Here is an 18,418-nt window from a genome sequence, read left to right as displayed (position 1 = left end):
CAATTATTGAATATAAAATTTTCATATTTGTGTTTCTTCCTTTTTTTCTCATCTGTAAAATGAATCCTCATGTTTCTTTCTGCAGATTTTCTTTCAAATCTTCTCCTTCTGTATTCTTGTCTCTCTTTATTATCCTTTCTGTCCACTTTCCCCTTTTGCTCTGTTCTGCTCTGCTTGGCTTTACTTACAGGCTGTTTCAGTTCTAAACCTTCTTAGCCAACCCATTCTCTTCCTGCCTCAACCTCAGTTCTTTGCTCAGATGCTGCCTTTGCACCTCTCAGCGTGCTTCAGCTCTCCTATTATTGAATTCTTTGTCTTTCTTTTTGGGATAGTTGTTCCGCATTCCTCTGTTTATTGTTTCTTGGTACTTTTAGAGAAATAGCTAATTTCCTTTATTCTGCTTCCTATGGTATGTAATGCGGAGAAGAAGTAAAAACAACAATTGAAGGACAGATGCTCATGGCTCTTTAAAAAAGAATAAGGTAGTGCAGTTGACAGATTATTTAAAAAAGTGCTCCCAGTTCAGAGTAGTTAGATAGATAGAGGGGCTAAACGTTGCTGTGAATGTAAAGATGTTGTTTGGCTTTTAAAAAACTTTATTTTTAACTTTCAGAAGATATGGGCAATATTAGTATAGCCAAAATATCCTTGGAAAGTTCTGGATAAGATGGTTATTGTAAAATCATATATTATTTTTATTTACCTGTATAGTCTTTGGTATTTTATGGTAGGCCAACATCTATTTTTGTCTTTAAATACTTTATGAAAAAGGCCTATCATACATAGCTAAATAAAAGTCAATACAATGTCTTCTTTTAAAGAAGGTGGAAGTCCTCTTTTCTGCCCACTTTTCAAATTCAGTTTCACATAATTTGTTTAGCAGTATTTTATTGATAGACCACATTTTTCTCTTTTGTTCTCATTTGCATTCGAGTAGTACTAATTGTAATGAATGTATGTGAGTAACTTGTTGAGTGTTAATCTTTAAAGTTATAGAATATGCATCTGATAGGATAGAATAGATTTTAGAATTAACATAAAATTATTACTGACCAAAAGGGATGAAAAAAAATCACCTGGTTTTATAATAAAATGAAATTTAGAATTTCTACAGTTTCTCAGTGATTTTTGTGTGTGTGTAGTGGTGGGCGGGTGCTTTTAGTTTTGCTAACTTCATGACTTCTGGGTTCCTAGGTTTAATTTATTTTTCTACTATTGGAGTTTAGATAAGTACCACAGTCTTTCTTTAAATCAAATTAAAAAAAAGTGCTTTTTAAAAGTGCAAATTTAATAGTGCTTTTTTTTCTTTCTTGAAACTTTCTAGTTCATTTATATCCATTATAACCTATTAGGAGACTATGTGGAAATAAAATCTTGGGGATGGTAGGTGGTGTAATTGAAATGTAGGTCATAATCTGTTCTTTGTTTGTTTTACCAAATTAGTTAGGGATTCTGAGGATACATTTTGAATATTTGTGTATGTTTAGCATTTTGTCCCTTTGTTAGAAATCTCTCAGTGTGACTTGTTTTTAATAGGATGTGTCTTGAATTGTAGTCCAATCACTCTTGAAAAGTATTAAGCCCTTTAAACACACTGGTCAGACCCATAGAGGGAAGCCTACAGGTTTATTAGCACTCCTTAGCCTGAAAGCACAGCATACCCTTCTAGGTTGCACAGCAACAGACTCCTAGCAACCATAATAGATTGAATTTCTAAGAGTGACCAGGCCGGATGTAATAATAAAGCAGGAGGTACAAACAGTTGTCATGGTTTTCTTTTCACAGTAAGCTAGTTTGATTTGGGGAAGCTTAGCCTTTCAAAAATGGGCAAACTTCTTATAAAACTACTACTGTTTGTACCTAGGACTTCTGGTATTAAAATAGCAATAATAGTACCAAATTTAAAAAGCTACCGATTAAAAAAACAGTATGCTCAAAATAAAACAAAACAAAAAAGTAAAAGGATTGTCATGTAAAGGAGTTTTCAGGGAAGTATGTTTTAAAAATACTTCTTTTAAATCATAAAACTGAACTGTAGCAAAATAGTCGTAATGAATGTTTTTTAAAAATAAAAATCATAATATTTGTGCTTTCTCTCTGGGGATCCTCTATTTTAATTTTGCAGCAACTCTGTAGTTTTACCTATGCAGTTTAAGTGGATGTGCGTATAAAACTGATGCTTATAATAAACTTAAAAATGTATCTAAGAAAACACACTATTTGAACTATATATACACAGTGTTTTTTGAAATTATGAACTAATAACCGGTGGAGCAGAGAATTTATTGAAGAAGAAAGAATAAAGTAGTAAACTGTACAATCCTACACAGTGACAGTGAAAGTGTTTGTGATATTCCTAAAGGTGTAGTATTGTGCTATAACTTTGTTAACGTTTCTTCTGTGTATCTTTTAGTATGTGTTTGCTTACATAGCCATGAAAAAGAGATTAATTCAGATACATTCACAACCTGAAACAGGATGCCTCCATCAAAAGAAACAGATCCTCATATAGCTGCTGGAGTTGGAGTGGAGCTATTGCCTTTGACAGCAATAAGCTGTAAATATACACACATGCTAATACCCTTGATTTGTTCATCTTTTGTGTCAGCATTTGGAAAAGATTGTTAAAGTGGCAGTTGTAGTACATACTGGCAATTACAGTAAAGAGCAGAAATTAGGTATTTGTGACCTATTATATTTCATTAAAAGACTTCCTTATTAAAATGGCACTGCTTACCCTGATTACTTGACAGCTGCCCTAAAAGATTAGAAAATACACAGTTGTAGCTAAAGGTAAAATCAACTGCTTAAGCACATGACATAGAACAAGTAAATGGTACAGTATAAACTATTTTTTAACAATAACTTTTCTCTGGGTAGAAATGTTTATCAGTGGTTAAGTGCCGTGCATTTTTTGCATTTCTATAATAATAGCTTACCCACAGGGGCATTTTCCCATTGAGATATTTTGTTTAATACACCCACCTAATATTATACTAGCTTCCTATTAGAGGAGGTTATTATGAGGTGTCATAGATCCAGGGATCAGCATGGCATCACCAGAGAAAATTTTTCTGCTAACTGATGAATTAGCATCCTAATTCAATGTAAATACTACCTTTACCAAGCAGAACTAGAATGTTTGGAAATTTTATCGCTAGATTATCAGTATCTGAAATATTAGTAACCCACTAGAGCCACAGTGAGTTTAATACTTGAATTTAGGCATCACTTGTACAACATTGAATTGTCTCCTTTTCTAGAGAATAATTCATTATGTGGTCCCTTTTACTGTCAATGATATTTCTGAAGTTACTATCTCTATTTTAACATGGTGACTGTATAGCACTTTATAGAACAGTCCTACCTAAATTCTGAATTGTCGTTGAGCAGTTAGGTAGCCTGCCCTGCCCCACATTCTAATAGTTAACGACCAGCCTATGAGTATGAAATCACAGCTCACTCTTGAAGACACAAAAAACAGGTTCAGTATGAAGCAAATTTGTGGGATGATCACCTCTCTCAGCTTATCTTGAATATAGATTTTTGTCAGGATTGTCCCAGTATTAGTAGAAGTCTGTTGTAGTACTTGAATGGAACTGTAAAATTTCCACAAAGACCCAAATTATGTTATGTGAGGCACTCACATGAATTCCACATACACAAATATCCATGACTACTTATGTCTTTAGCTAAAAAAAAAAATCTGTTGCATGTTGCATGAGCTTTTTCAACTTGCAAAATTGTTAGGGAAAGATGTGAGTCCTAGTCTTTTGAAAAGTAAAATAGACCTGGGTTCAAATCCTGGCTTTATCATTTGCTAGCTAATTATCCTTAAATTCTTTAACTGTTTTGAGCTCAGATTTTTAATGTAAATATGGGGATATTATATACTCAGTTGTGTTATAAAATGAAAATATGGTGAAAGATAAAACAAGATATACCTATAGAGAATGTAGCATGAAAGTCTAGAATTAGCATTCATACTGGTAGCTAGTATTGTCATCTTTCTGGCTAACTCCTTGTGGTAGAATGTGATGAGGGTTTTGCTGGTGAGGGTGGCAGCTGAAAATAGTAACATGGAACTAGATATAATCAGAAACAAAATGGTTTTCAAAAAAGGATATTATGTACTATATATTTTATTAAGTCATTTTCAGTATTAGAAGGAATTCTTTAGAGTAAACTTCTAAAGTAATCCCTCTTGTTCACAGATTCAAATATTTGGGCAGGATCTTTAAAGATTACAGAGCAATAATTGATAAGAGAAATATACACTAAAACAGATGAAATACTAATTACCCTGACAAAGGGCAGAATGTAAAGAAGGCAAATTTATTTATTTTAGTAAATATGTATGGTGATCCTTATATTATTTAAACATTTGACCTCTCTCCAAATTTTTCTTCCATGTAAAAAACTGTAAGAGCAGAAGTGAGTAAACTGCCCAGCCTTGTGTTAGCACCTAACACTGTTGATAAAAGAAAACTGAAAATGAGTATCAGTAGCTTCTGCTGAAAAGTAAAGCAACAGTGGAGTCCCATAAAAATCTGATTACCTTTGGTACTTTTTGGCCTGCCCTTGAAAAAATGTTCAATACACTCACCCTTGACTTACAAAAATATAGTTTAAATTTTAATATATACTGTTGTTGCTAAAGGGATCACAAAGGCATTTAATTTAATGAGAAGATAATATTTGCAAAAGAATAGACGTGGTTTGAAATATAATAGTTCGAAGTAGCTAGTGGGATTAAACTGGTTTAGGCAATAGCTATCCTATTTCAGTTCTTTGAAGAAGGTAATTCCAGCCTAAGCTTAAGTAAAGGAGGAGGTACAGAACATACTTAACTTTGCCTTGATATTTTTAAAAGGGAAAAGAATACCAGGCTACAGTGATACTTAGAGCCAAGGGAAAATAGCGCTTACTGTTAAGAATATAGTTTGTCAGATAAAACCACGGGCTATTACCTGTAGTTCTGTAAATTTTAAATTAACAAATTTTTTCTTGAGTATGACTTATATGCTTATATTGTTAAACTGTTTAACAATATCAATTTGAAGAAGTATTGCTAAAAACATTAAATTGGGAAATCTAAAATTTAAGAGTTAACCAAAATATAATTCTCTTTTCACAGAAGCTATTTTTTTAAAATCAATGAATATGTAACTGATTTATCATCTTGTACATATGCTACCATTGTCCACTTGTGAAAATGTAGAAGATAATTTTACCTTTTATGCTTAATTGAAGATTATGTCCAGCTCAGTGAAGATTCATACATGAGCTTCATAAATATTCTCTGCATAAAATTTTTCCTCTTGCAAATGAAGTTTTTACTTTATAGTTATCATTTTTTCCTTGATATTCTTAGCACTTTGAGTTGTTGAATTGGGAAATATAATATGTATGCATAGATGTATGTAAATACACACACAAAATAGCATAAACTTTCTTTGCAGTGCAGTCTAAAGTTAGAATTCTTTATATTGAGATAATTGCTAGGTGAGAAAAACTAATTAAACTACCAAACTAGTCCAGACTCTCACTATTGGTAGGGTCTTTTCGCACTAGGGCCTTCTGTGCATAATGTATACTGTATATGAATGCTGCTCGAAGTGTGAGTGGAGGTCCCCAGGGGTCACCAGGAAGTCCTGGTGAAGTTTCAACTGTAAAACCGTGCCACTCTTCTCATAAAATTGTTTTTTTTGGAAAATTTAGATATATTTCATAAAATTATGACTATTATAAGATGCAGTGGTTTTATTTCTGTCATTTTCAACTTAGTAAATATTTATTATATTATTTGTTCACGTATAATCGACAACTAGCATATTAGTTTTAGGTGTACAATATAATGATTTGATATTTGTATACACTGCAAAATTATCAGGACAGTAAGTCTGGTTACCATCCATCCCATACAAAGTTACAAAAATTTTTTTTCTTTTTTCTCCTTGTGATGAGAACTTTTAAGATTTACTCTCTTGGCAACCTTCAAATATGCACTACTGCAATGGTGACTGTAGTCACCATTTGTACATTACATTCCCATGACTTATATATTCTTTAATTGCAAGTTTATACGTCTTGGCCACTTCACCCATTTGTCCACCTCCAATCCCCCTCCCCTTTGGCAACCAACCATCCTGTTTTTTGTATGAGTTTTGCTTGTTCATTTGTTTTGTTTTTTAAATTCCACATATGAGGTCATACAGTATGTCTCTTTCTCTGTCAGACTTATTTCACTTAGCATAATACCCTCAAGGTCCATCCATGTTCTTGCAAATGGCAAGATTTCATTCTTTTTATGGGCAAGTAGTATTCCACTGTTTATACATACAACATTTTCTTTATCCATTTATCCACTGATGGACACTTAGGTTGTTTCTGAATCTTGGCTATTGTAAATAACGCTGCAATAAAAATAGGGTGTGTATATCTTTTCAAATTAGTGTTTTTGTTTTTCTCAGATTAAATACTCAGAAGTAGAATTGTTGCATCATATGGTAGTTCTATTTTTAATTTTTTGAGGAACCTCCATACTGTTTTTTATAGTGGCTGCACCCATTTACATTCCCACTAAGAGTACATAAGAGTCCACTTTCGTCCACATCCTTGCCAACAGTTGTTATCTCTTGTCTCTTCGGTAATAGCCATTCTAACAGGTGTGAGGTGATATCTCACTGTGGGTTTGATTTGCATTTCCCTGATGATTAGCAATGTTGAGCATCTTTTCATGTGCCTCTTGGCCATCTGTATGTCTTCTCTGGAAAAATGTATATTCAACCTCTGCCCATTTTAACATTGGATTGATTGTTTTCTGTTTTGTTTTGTTTTTTTTAAGCTGTTGAGTTGTATGAGTGGTTTATATATTTTGGACATTAACCCCTTATTGGATATATGATTTACAGATATTTTCTCCCATTCTGTAGGTTGCCTTTTCGTTTTGTTGATGGTTTCCTTTGCTGTGCAGAATCCTTCTTGTTTATGTAGTCCCTCTTGCTTATTTGTGCTTTTGTTGCCTTTGCTTTTGGCGTCAGATCCAAAAAATCATCACCAAGACTGATGTCAAGGAACATATCGTCCATGTTTTCTTCTAAAAGTTTTATGGTTTCAGGTCTACATTTAAGTTTTTAATCCATTTTGTGTTACTATTTATGTATGGTGTAAGATAGTAGTCTAGTTTTTGTTCTTTTGCATGTGGCTGTCCAGATTTCCCAACACAGTTTATTAAAGAGACTGTCCTTTCCCCACTGTATATTCTTGCATCCTTTGTTGTAAATTAATTATACGTGGGTGGGTTTGTTTCTGGGCTCTCTATTCTGTTCCATTAAACGATATGTTTGTTTTTATGACAATACCATACTGTTTGGATTACTGTGGCTTTGTAATGTCGTTTGAAATCAGGGAGCATGATGCCTCCAGCTTTGGTCTTCTTTCTGTAGATTGCTTTGGCTATTCAGGGTCTTCTGTGGTTTCATACAAATTTTCAGATTGTTGTGTTTCTGCTAGAAATGCCTTTGGTATTTTGATAGGGATTGCATTGAATCTGTACATTGCTTTAGGTAATATGGACATTTTAACAATATTATTATTAATAATAAGCATGAAATATCCTTCCATTTATTTGTACTTCATTCAACTTCTTTCATCACTATCTTATATTGATAGTTATCAGTGTACAGGCCTTTCAGTTCCTTTCTTGAATTTATTCCTAGGTATTTTATTCTTCTTAATACAATTGTAAAGTTTTTGTTTTCTTAATTTTCTTTCAGATAGCTCATTGTTAACGTATGGAAATGCAGCACATTTTTGTATGTTGATTTTGTACCCTGCCACTTTACTGAATTCTTTAAAAAATTATAACAATGTTTTGGTGGAGTCTTTAGACCATATATATATATCATGCTGTCCTCAAATAATGACAGTTTTACTTCTTCCTTTTCAACTTGGATGACTTTTATTTATTTTTTTCTTGCCTTAATTGCTCTGGCTAGGACTTCTAATACTATGTTGAATGAAAGTGGTGAGAGTGGGCATCCTTGTCTTGTTCACTAGAGGAAAAGCTTTCAGCTTTTCCCCCCTGAGTGTGATTTTAGCTGTAGGCTTGTTATATATGGCTTTTATTATGTTGAGATACACTTCTTGTGTACAACCTTGTTGAGACTTTTTTATCATAAATGGATGTTAAATATTTTCAAAAGCTTTCTTCTGCATCTATGGGATGTTCATATATTTTTATCCTTCATTTTGTTAACGTGGTGTATCACATTGACTGATTTTCAGAAGTTGAACCATCCTTGCATCCCTGGAATCCCACTTGATAGTGGTGTATGATCTTTTTAATGCATTGTTGAATTCGTTTTGGTAAATTTTGTTGAGGATTTTTGCATCTATATTCATCAGGAATATTGGCTTATAATTTTCTTTTTTTGTTGTGTCCTTGTTTGGTTTTGGTATCAGGGTAACATTGGCCTCGTGAATTGAGTTTGGAAGGGTTTTTCTTAAGTTTTTTTAAAAGAGTTTGAGGAAGATAGTTATTGAATCTTCTTTAAATGATTGATAGAATTCAGCACAGAAGCCATCTAGTCCTGGACTTTTGTTTGTTGGGGGATTTTTTATTACTGATTCAATCTTCTTACTAGAAATTGGTCTATTCAGATTTTTTATTTCTTCCTGATTCAGTCTTGGAAGATTCTATGTTTCAAGGAATTTATCCATTTCTTCTAGGTTGTCCAGTTTATTGATGTATAATTGTTCTTAGTAGTCTCTTATGATTTTTTGTATTTCTGTTTATCAGTTGTATCATTTCCTTTTTTATTTCTGATTCTATTTATTTAAGCTGTCTCTTTTTAAAAAAAATATTTATTTATTTGGTTGCGTTGGGTCTTAGTTGCAGCAGGCAGGCTCCTCAGTTGTGAACCCTCTTTATCTTTCTTGGTAAAGAGAATTCAGCTAACGGTTTGTCAATTTTGGTTATTTTTTCAAAGAACCAGTTTTCAGTTTCATCATTCCCTTTTACTGGCTTTTTAGCTTCTATTTTGTTTATTTTTGCTCTGATCACTGTTATTTCCTTCTTTCAACTCACTCTGGACTTTGTTTGTTCTTCTTTTTCTAGTTCTTTTAGGTATAAAGTTAGCTTGTTTGAAATTTTTCTTTTTTCTTGAGCTAGACTTGTATCACCATACATCCCTCTTAGAACTGCTTTTGCTGCATCCCATATATTTTGGTAAGTTGTGTTTCAATTCTTTTTGTCTCAAGATATTTTTTTTTTAGATTTTTTTAAATAGATCTTTATTGGAGTATAATTGCTTCACAATACTGTGTTAGTTTCTGTTGTACACCAAAGTGAATCAGCCATATGCATACATATGTCCCCATATCCCCTCCCTCTTGAGCCTCTCTTCCACCCTCCCTATCCCACCCCTCTAGGTCATTGTAAAGCATTGTAAAGCACCAAGCTGATCTCCCTGTGCTATGCTGCTGCTTCCCACTAGCTAACTATTTTACATTCGGTAGTGTATATATGTCGATGCTACTCTCACTTCGCCCCAGCTTCCCCCTCCCACCCAGTGTCCTCAAGTCCATTCTCTATGTCTACATCTTTATTCCTGCCCTGCAACTAGGTTCATCAGTACCATTTTTTTTTTCATATTCCATATATATGCATTAGCATATGGTATTTGTTTTTCTCTTTCTGACATGCTTCACTCTGTATGACAGACTCTAGGTCCATCCACCTCACTATAAATAACTCAATTTCATTTCTTATTATGGCTGAGTAGTATTCCATTGTATATATGTGCCACATCTTCTTTATTCATTCATCTGTTGATGGACATTTAGGTTGGTTTCATGTCCTGGCTATTGTAAATAGTGTTTCAGTGAACATTGTGATACATGTCTCATTTTGAATTATGGTTTTCTCAGGGTATATGCCCAGTAGTGGGATTACTGGGTCATATGGTAGTTCTATTTGTAGTTTTTTAAGGAACCTCCATACTGTTCTCCATAGGGGCTGTATCAATTTACATTCCTACCAACAGTGCAGGAGGGTTCCCTTTTCCCCACACCCTTTCCAGTGTTTATTGTTTCTAGATTTTTTGATCATGGCCATTCTGACTGGTGTGAGGTGATACCTCATTGTAGTTTTGATTTGCATTTCTCTAATTATTAGTGATGTTGAGCATCTTTTCATGTGCCTCTTGGCCATCTGTATGTGTTCCTTGGCGAAATGTCTATTTAGGTCTTCTGCCCATTTTTTAATTGGATTGTTTTAAAAATAAACAAATGGGACTTAATTAAAGTTAAAAGCTTTTGCACAACAAAGGAAACCGTGAACAAAACAAAAAGACAACCTTGAGAGTGGGAGAAAATATTTGCAAAAGATTAATCTCCAAAATATACAAATGTCTCAAGGTATTTTTTGATTTCTTTTTTGATTTCTTCATTGACCCATTGGTTGTTTAGTATCATGGTGTTTAATCTTCACATATTTATGATTTTTTCAGTTTTCTTCCTGTAATGTTCATTGATTTTCTGTGTGGATGAAGTATTCATTTATGTAAGTGGGTTATGAGGGTTCTGCACTATTATTGTATTTCCATCACTTTCACCCTTTAGGTCTGTTAATAATTCGTGTTGTATTTTGGTGCTCTTATGTTGGGCGCATATATATTTACAAATATTATGTCTTCTCTTTGGATTGACCCCTTTATTATTATCCAGTGCCCTTTTATTGTAGTAGCTGTTTTAAAATCTATTTTTTTCTGGTGTAAGTATAGCTGTCCCAGCTTTCTTTTGGTTTCCATTTGCATGGAATATCTTTTTCCATCCCTTCACTTTCTTAGTGTGTGTGTCCTTATATCTGAAGTGAGTCTCTTGTAGGCAGCAGATAGATGGGTCTTGTTTATGTATCCATTCAGCCACTCTACATCTTTTGTTATTCATAGGTATGTACTTACTGCCTTCCTGTTAATTATTTTATAGCTGTTTTGTAGTTCTTCTCTGTTCCTTTCTTTTTCTCTTGCTTTCTTCTCTCTTGAGGTTTGATGACTTTCTTTAGTGTTTTGTTTAGATTCCTTTCTCATTATTTTTTGGTATCTACCATAGGCTTTTGCTTTGTGGCTAGTATGTGGCTCACAAATAACAGCCTATGTAAATAACATTCTATTTTAACTTCATAACAACTTTAAGTTTGGATGCATTTTAAAATTACATTTTTTACCCTCTCCCCCACATTTTATGTTTTTGATGGCACATTTTACATCTTTTTATTTTGTGTTCGTCTTACCATATTATTATAGTTATATTTATTTTTACTTTTGTTTGTCTTTTAATCTTCATATTAGCTTTATAAGTGATTAATCCACTATCTTTATAATAGATTTACCTTTACCAGTGAGATTTATACTTTCATATATTTTTGTTGTAGTTATTGTTACTAATTAATGCCCTTTTTTGCAGTCTAACATTCCTTGGAAGGCTGGTTTAGTGGTGATAAACTCCTTTAGCTTTCACTTGGCCGGAAAACATTTCTTCTTCAATTCTGAATGGTAATCTTGCCACACAGAGTATTCTTGGTTGGAAGTTTTTTCCTTTCAGCACTTTAAATATATTGTGCTACTCCTGGTCTGCAGAGTTTCTGCTGAAAATGTGCCGATAGTCTTATGTGGGTTCCTTTCTACATAAAAAGTCGTTTTTCTCTTGCTGCTTTTAAGATTTCCTATTTAACTTTTGACATTTTAATTGTAATGTGTCTTGGTGTGGATCTTTTTGGGTTCAACTTTTTTGGAACTCTAGGCTTCTTGGACCTGGATTTCTGATTCCTTCCCCAGGTTAAGGAAGTTTTCAACCTTTTTTTTTTTTAAATATAAATTTTCTGCCTCTTTCTCTCTTCTCCTTCTGGGATCCCTATAATGCAAATGGTAGTCTGTTTGATGTTGTCCCATTGGTCCCGTAAGCTATTTTCACTTTTTGAAATTCTTTTTCCTTTTTGTTGTTCTGTGTGAGTTCCACTGACCTTTCTTCTAGATCACTCATTCTTTCTTTGCTTCACCTAGTCTGTTTGAACCCCTCTAGTATATTTTTCAGTTCAGTTATCCTATTCTTCAGCTCTTTGACTTCTGTTAGGTATTTTCTTATATTTTCCATTTCTTTGTTGAAGTTCTTAATGTGTTTGTCCATTCTCCCAAGTTCAGTGGACATCTTTATGACCATTATCTTTTACTCTTTATCAAGCAAATTACTTATCTCCATTTCATTAAGGTTTTTTTTTTGAGGTTTTATGTTGTTCTTTCCTTTCGAACATGTTCCTCTGTGTCCTCATTATGCTCGACTCTGTGTTTGTTTCTGTATATTAGGTGAAACAGCTACCTTCCCAGTCTTGAAGGAGTGGCGTTGTGTTAGGAGAGGAACCATGTCTTTCAACCTCACCCTAGGCCTTGGTTGTCTGTTGAACCTTTGTGATTGTCCAAGCAGCCTGATTTATTCCTGATAGTTCCCAGTTGTTGACGGTGTACCCATTATCTGTCAGTGTTCCAAAGGGACGTATCTCAGTCAGTACCTTGCTTCAGGCTGACGGGAAGCCAGACCCTCAGACAGCTTTTAAAGTCCTGTGGGACTGCAATCATAAACCCTGCTGGAGACCTGGACTTGTCTTTTGGGCAAAAGTTGCAAGAATTGGGGCTTCAGTCATGTGTATAAGCTGTTTTCTGTGAGGTAGTAGAGAGCTGTAGCACAGCCAAGGGACAGTACAAATATGGTGTTTCCCAGCCTGTGTTCCCTGAGAGCAGTTTTGTAGTCTCTAGCTCTGTGTAGCAAGCCTCAATTCTGCCCCTCAAGATAAAATTATAGGACAAGTAAATTGTCCTTTTTCACAGAAAGATCTGGGGTATGTTTCAGTCCGCTACCTGTTGGTGCCTTGGGGATGGTAGCCTGCCACAACTGTCTTTCCTATTGTTACAGTCCTGTGGGACCCAAGAATGCAAGCCCCTTGGCCACCAGAGCCAGATACATGATCAAGGAGTGTCCCCCGTGTATACTGCCCATGGCTGCCAGCTTTAATGAGGCAGCAGGAGAGCTCAGGGCTGGGGTGTGCCCACCAGCTTTTGCAGGGCCGCAGGAGAGCACAGGGTCAGGGCATACCTGCTAGCATTATCACGGTAGAGGGAGAGCAGAAAACTAACCAGCTCCTCCGCCCCCTCTAGAGAGTTCCAACAGGCTCTGTCCCTCTGGTGGTTGCTCTAAGACGAGCAAATGAATCTTCTTCACATGTAGTCTAGGCATTTTCATACTGCTGCTTTTGTGCCGGTGTCCAGGGTGAGGGAATCTGCACTCAAGCCCTTTAAGAGAAGTATCTCAGCTCCCTGCAGCCCTATGGGTCTCCTGGATGTGAGCCTCATTGTTTTCAAAGCCAGATGTTTTGGAGGCTTGTCTCTTTGTTGCAGGTCCTAAGGGTTGGGGTGCCTGATACAGGGCATGAACCCCTCGCTCTTCAGGGAGAAGCTCTGAATTTGTGAGATCCCTCCCAGTTGCAGGTTGCCACACTGTGATGAGGTTTTTGGTGAGACTGCCTCTGCTGTCTATCTTGACGTGGCCTTTTTACTGTTTGCTGTGCAGAAGTTGTTTGGCTAATTTTTAGGTCTTTTTCATAGGGAATTGTTCCGTATGTAGCTGTAGCATTGGTTTATCCACGGGAGGAGGTGAGTTTAGGATCTTTCTATGCCACCATCTTGGACTTTCTCCTTCCATTTTGTTTTCTAATATGGTTGAATGGATAGATATAAGTAGTGACCTACTGAAGCCCGTTCTTACCAGCTCGAGAGAGCCAGTGTTGTTAATCTCTTCTTAAATCTTTATTCAGATATCACATTGCTAGCTTGAAACTAGCCACATTGGGAGTATTTACATCATGGAAATGAGTTGAAACTACAAATTTGGCATTTTTGATGGTAAAGGAGGGAAAGCTGGCTGTTGAATATATGCCATTGCACAACTAGATATAATACACATAAACAAAAGTTCTTTGGTGTTCTCAAAAAATTTAAGATCAAAATGGGCTCAGGGACCAAAAAGTCTGCTAATCATAAATGAACTGCTGGTAGTTACTTTACTGTACAAGTTCAACAGCAAAGTCTGTGCTAATATATGATGAAGGCGGATTATCAGCCAGGTGCTTTGTCTTTAGAGCCACTTTACCAGTTTCCCCTATGGTGTCTTCCAACAAGAGGAACTCCATAAAGTGACATGAAGTCATAAGGTATGTCATATCCTTTGTGGTTGACACCCTAAGTTCATAGCTTACTTACTTGTTGAGCGATCAGAGACTCTCAGTATTATGCGAATATAGAAAATTGGGGATGAGAAAAGATTCTGGGCTTGAGTAGTTAGAGAAGTCTTTAGGGAGGAGGTAAAGCATGAGATGGATCTCAAAAGTTTTTAGGGAGGTGTATTGGCTGAGGGATGTGGAAAAGGGGTTAAGCTTGTGGGAGGTAGAGGCAAGGTATGATTTTGCTGTGAAGAATTTGAAGAGTTGTTTTAGGAAATAATGAAGCAGATGGGGTTGAAAGAAAAATCAGGCTAAGAATTTGGAACTTAACTGGACAGAGCATAACCAGTAGTGGATATTTTAAAAACTGGATCAAATGTTAAGGTGAAAGAGGTCTTTTACAGAGATTAACCTGGCAGATCTGTGTAGATCAGCAGGGAGTGGTCTGAAGCCAGGTAAACCTGTTTTAATCATCAGAAAGGAAGGATAGGGTGAAGAACCTGGGCTACTAATTCAGAAAGACTTTGGTTAAGATCCTTCTTCTGCCACTCTGTTATTTTCAGCTCATGGATAAGATGAAGATAACTAGCTAGTTGGGTTGTGAGTAACACAAAGGCATGAAAGAGTTTAGTAAAGGTTAGGTGCCTGGTACTATGCTAGGACCTTCAGTGGGAGGTTTTATCAGTGCTACTTTTGCTACTACTACTTCTACTGCCACTACTTTTATAATAATATTTGATGTGCTATAATGAAGATTGAAACTGGTGAACCATAAGTAGAAATAGGATGTAGAAACCAGGCCCATCCTTAACACTAATGGGTGCAAGAGTATAAATGAAAGTTCACTCATTATATTTCTGAATATTTAAATGCTACAAATCAGTTAACTGTTAAATAAAATGTGCTCTACCTCCTAATTTGACTGATATAGCTTTGTAATGAGGTGGATGATCATTTAGAATTTACAGATTTTTTTAGGAGTTCTGTTCTAGAATATAGTGGCCAAAGGAGAATTGGCCTTCTGTCACCTTGTTCTTCTCCTGTAGTCTACCTCCTTTTGCCCATATCCTAGGTTCTTTGCCATAGCATGTCCCCATGCCTATTTCCCAGGCAACCTTGCCTCACCCCTTGCAAGCTATCTCTTGACTGCCCCTGGGGCCTAGAGGTGGGTTTGCCTGCATCCCTGTCTGCCCTGGGGACGATACTTCAGGGCTCTGTATGTAAATTTGGGATCCTGGGAATCTGCTGTGGTAGAGTGCTGAGGAGTCAGAGAGCATGCCCTGAACTCTGCAGACTTCTCACTTCAAGAAGAAGTACCTGGCCAGGGGGCCAAAGTGGGGGCCAAAGTGGGTTCTCTAAAGTGTAAGGCCCAGGGCAGTGACTCTTTTTGCCTGGGTCTCAGGATGGTGCTGGAAGGGATCACCTGACATGGGTGACAGATAAGCAGGATTTGTTTACTATTAGTTGTGGAGTATGAGAAAATGAGCGTGCAAAAAATGAATACCAGGAGAATTATAAAGCCACTGAGAGAGTTAGCATAGTATGTGGGAGCAGATGAGGTGGGACCTGAATACAAAAAACTGTGTTTTGCTTGGCATTGAATACCTAATCAACTTCTAGCATATTGCCAAGCACATAGTATTGAGTCAATAAATGTTGAAGGGCAAGATGAAGATACTTGGATTATTTGTGCCAGAGATGAGAAGAAAGTCATTGTAGAATATAGAAAGAAACAAGAAAATAAGTTCTTGTGGGGCCAGTGCAGAGTTTTGAGGGAGGGTGCATCTTGCTGTGATTGGCATGGTAGTGAGTGAGCTACTTGTGTGTGTGGACCGTGTATATTTAATATTTGTATGTGTGGCGCCTAGCATAGTTGCAATTCTTTTTTAAATAAGTGATTGAATAATATTATATGAGAACAGCCTTTAAGAAATTAATTGGATCTTAAAGTTAAAATGATTAATGGCAAAGACAATTTGTATTATTAGTGATCTGATATGGAGTCTGAGAAACTTGTAATAATTCAAGACATGAAGAGATCCTGAGCAATTGTGTTAGTTTCAGAATGAGGTGGCGAAAGATGTCTTCAAAGAGGAGATTTTACTTGTAACCTGTTTGGAGAGGAGTAGAGGACACACATAACTGTAGATTAGCTTGAATTTTCTTACTTGATAGTCACTCAAATTAAGTACAGGTGAGGGTGGTTGGAGAAAAGAATCCAAGCTAAAGGACTTGGTAGAATTATCTTAGAAACATCTGATTATGGGTATGTATAACTCATAGTCATTTTGCTCAAAGTTGTTATGAAGTATTTAGTCACTTAATTTATAATAAATATGTACAGTAATATCTCATGTCAGAAAATATATGTCATAATGATAATAAGGTAACAGGAAAATCTGATAATAGGGTTAAAATTGCCGAGTTCTTTCTGAGAACTCTGGTGTGTTAATTAGTGTAGATTATTGCATTTTTGCTGTATCTGACTTGTAATCGCCTAAATACACAGCAAACACCTGTGATTACTTTAGTGATCCTTGTCTTGTCATGTTCAAGTCACCCCGAAAATGTGTATTTAGACTGTTCCCTGTTCATATATACTCAGCTGTGCCTGTTTGCTTTGTTATTTTTCTGAGTTTAATGGACCGACATAAAAATTTATGGCAACTGTCACTTAATGTCACCTTTACCTTTAAAGAAAAAAAGAAAACAAACAAAACTAAATCACGCCAGGCAGCTATGATGCTGTTTACAGTTGACTAAATTATCAGAATACTTTGGACTAAATTTATCTCTGACATCATGGGCCAAATTTAGGGCAAAAACGGTATGAACATATATAAACAATATACTTACTTACATTTTTATATGTAAGTGTTACCCTAAATTTAATTTATTAGCCAGTAAAAATCATTAGTTTTAAAATAACATTGCCCATTTGTCTTTCAACCAAAGATTTCTTTTTAAAATTTCCATAAAACTGAATAATCATGTATATCTTATTAATTTCTCTGGTTTGTGACCTGTTTGTTGTTTCTGCTTGTTTATTTTTAAGAAATAAATCTTATTTAATTATTTTTAAGGAATGAGCAAAGTTATGTCAGCTGCTAATCCATTCTCACTTTTGCCTCTCTATATCAGGCTGTTCTCAAAACTGGCTGGTCTCTCATCCTCACAATTTAAAAGCATAGGTTTTTTCAGAGAATTCTTCTCTTCATTATTTTCCCTCACTTAAATTTTTCCTGATTATTAGATTAATATGTTTACTTGAATTCTGATTCTTTGAAAAGTAAAAGTTCTCCTTTTCTGTAAAATCAATGTAACATTTTTTTTTTTTGGCTAAATAGGAAACTTTAAAAAATATAGTTATACAAAGAAATACTTTAAAAATAATTCATTTGTATGGTAATTAGTATTTATCCACAAATTCAATAATTTAAAATAATCATATATCTTCTAGATATCAAAGAATTCATTTTTAATGTTAACCTAATTCTTCTTGCTTTTAACATTTTAGGCCACTTGGTCATTCTGGCATTTTATGGTAGAGAATACATTGAGTTTGGCTCATGGAAAGAATATGAGGTAATTGATCCATGTTCTCTATAAATGTACACAAAACATAGAGTATTTTAATATGTCAAATATGGCGTCTCATGTCTGAATTTTTTCAGTAACTTTTTAAAATGTGAGATTTTGAGATAGGTTTTTCCTTTCTTGATGGTTGACAATAGCTAATATGGTAAGGAACTTTTCTTTTACTACTTGTATATGTTTAAGACAAAGTATTGGAGCTGTTCCTCACATTATACGGTTACAGTTAATATTTTTAAATGCTTCAGATAGCTTATTAGCTCTCTGTGGGGCTAAGAAAACCTCAAGAGAATGCGTCCTTCCTATCCACCTCCCCAGCCCACCCGAAGTAGGATTAAAGGCATGCTGCATTGAAAAGTACTAGCAGCTAGTGCAGGAAATAGTGTGAAAGGGCATTGAGGCTCCTATAATGTGAAATTTCTAGGCACTTCTCAGGGTGGTCTAATGAAAACAAATATGAGCCTCATATGTTAGTCTTTTGCTGTCCCTTTGGTACTCTTGTGTCACCCTGCATGATGCCTGACTTTGGCATTCTAAAATGGCACTCAGCTA

The 18,418-nt window shown here is 35.3% G+C and overlaps 1 protein-coding gene across 2 annotated transcripts in view; it reads left to right on the top strand.

Moving 5' to 3' along the window:
- The window catches only part of RFX3 (regulatory factor X3), a 289,839-nt gene that overhangs the window by 23,036 nt on the left and 248,385 nt on the right, over window positions 1-18,418 (top strand). Inside the window, exon 2 of one of the 2 annotated variants that reach the window (XM_060299983.1) lies at window positions 17,790-17,857. The exons of the other annotated variant lie outside the window; for it this stretch is intronic. The gene's annotated coding sequence lies outside the window, so the exon portion shown is untranslated. The remainder of the gene's footprint in view (window positions 1-17,789; window positions 17,858-18,418) is intronic. 2 annotated transcript variants of the gene reach the window in all.

Source organism: Globicephala melas, chromosome 6 (genome assembly GCF_963455315.2).
Source record: "Globicephala melas chromosome 6, mGloMel1.2, whole genome shotgun sequence".
NCBI lineage: Eukaryota > Metazoa > Chordata > Mammalia > Artiodactyla > Delphinidae > Globicephala > Globicephala melas.
This window is presented reverse-complemented; position numbering and strand designations above follow the sequence as displayed.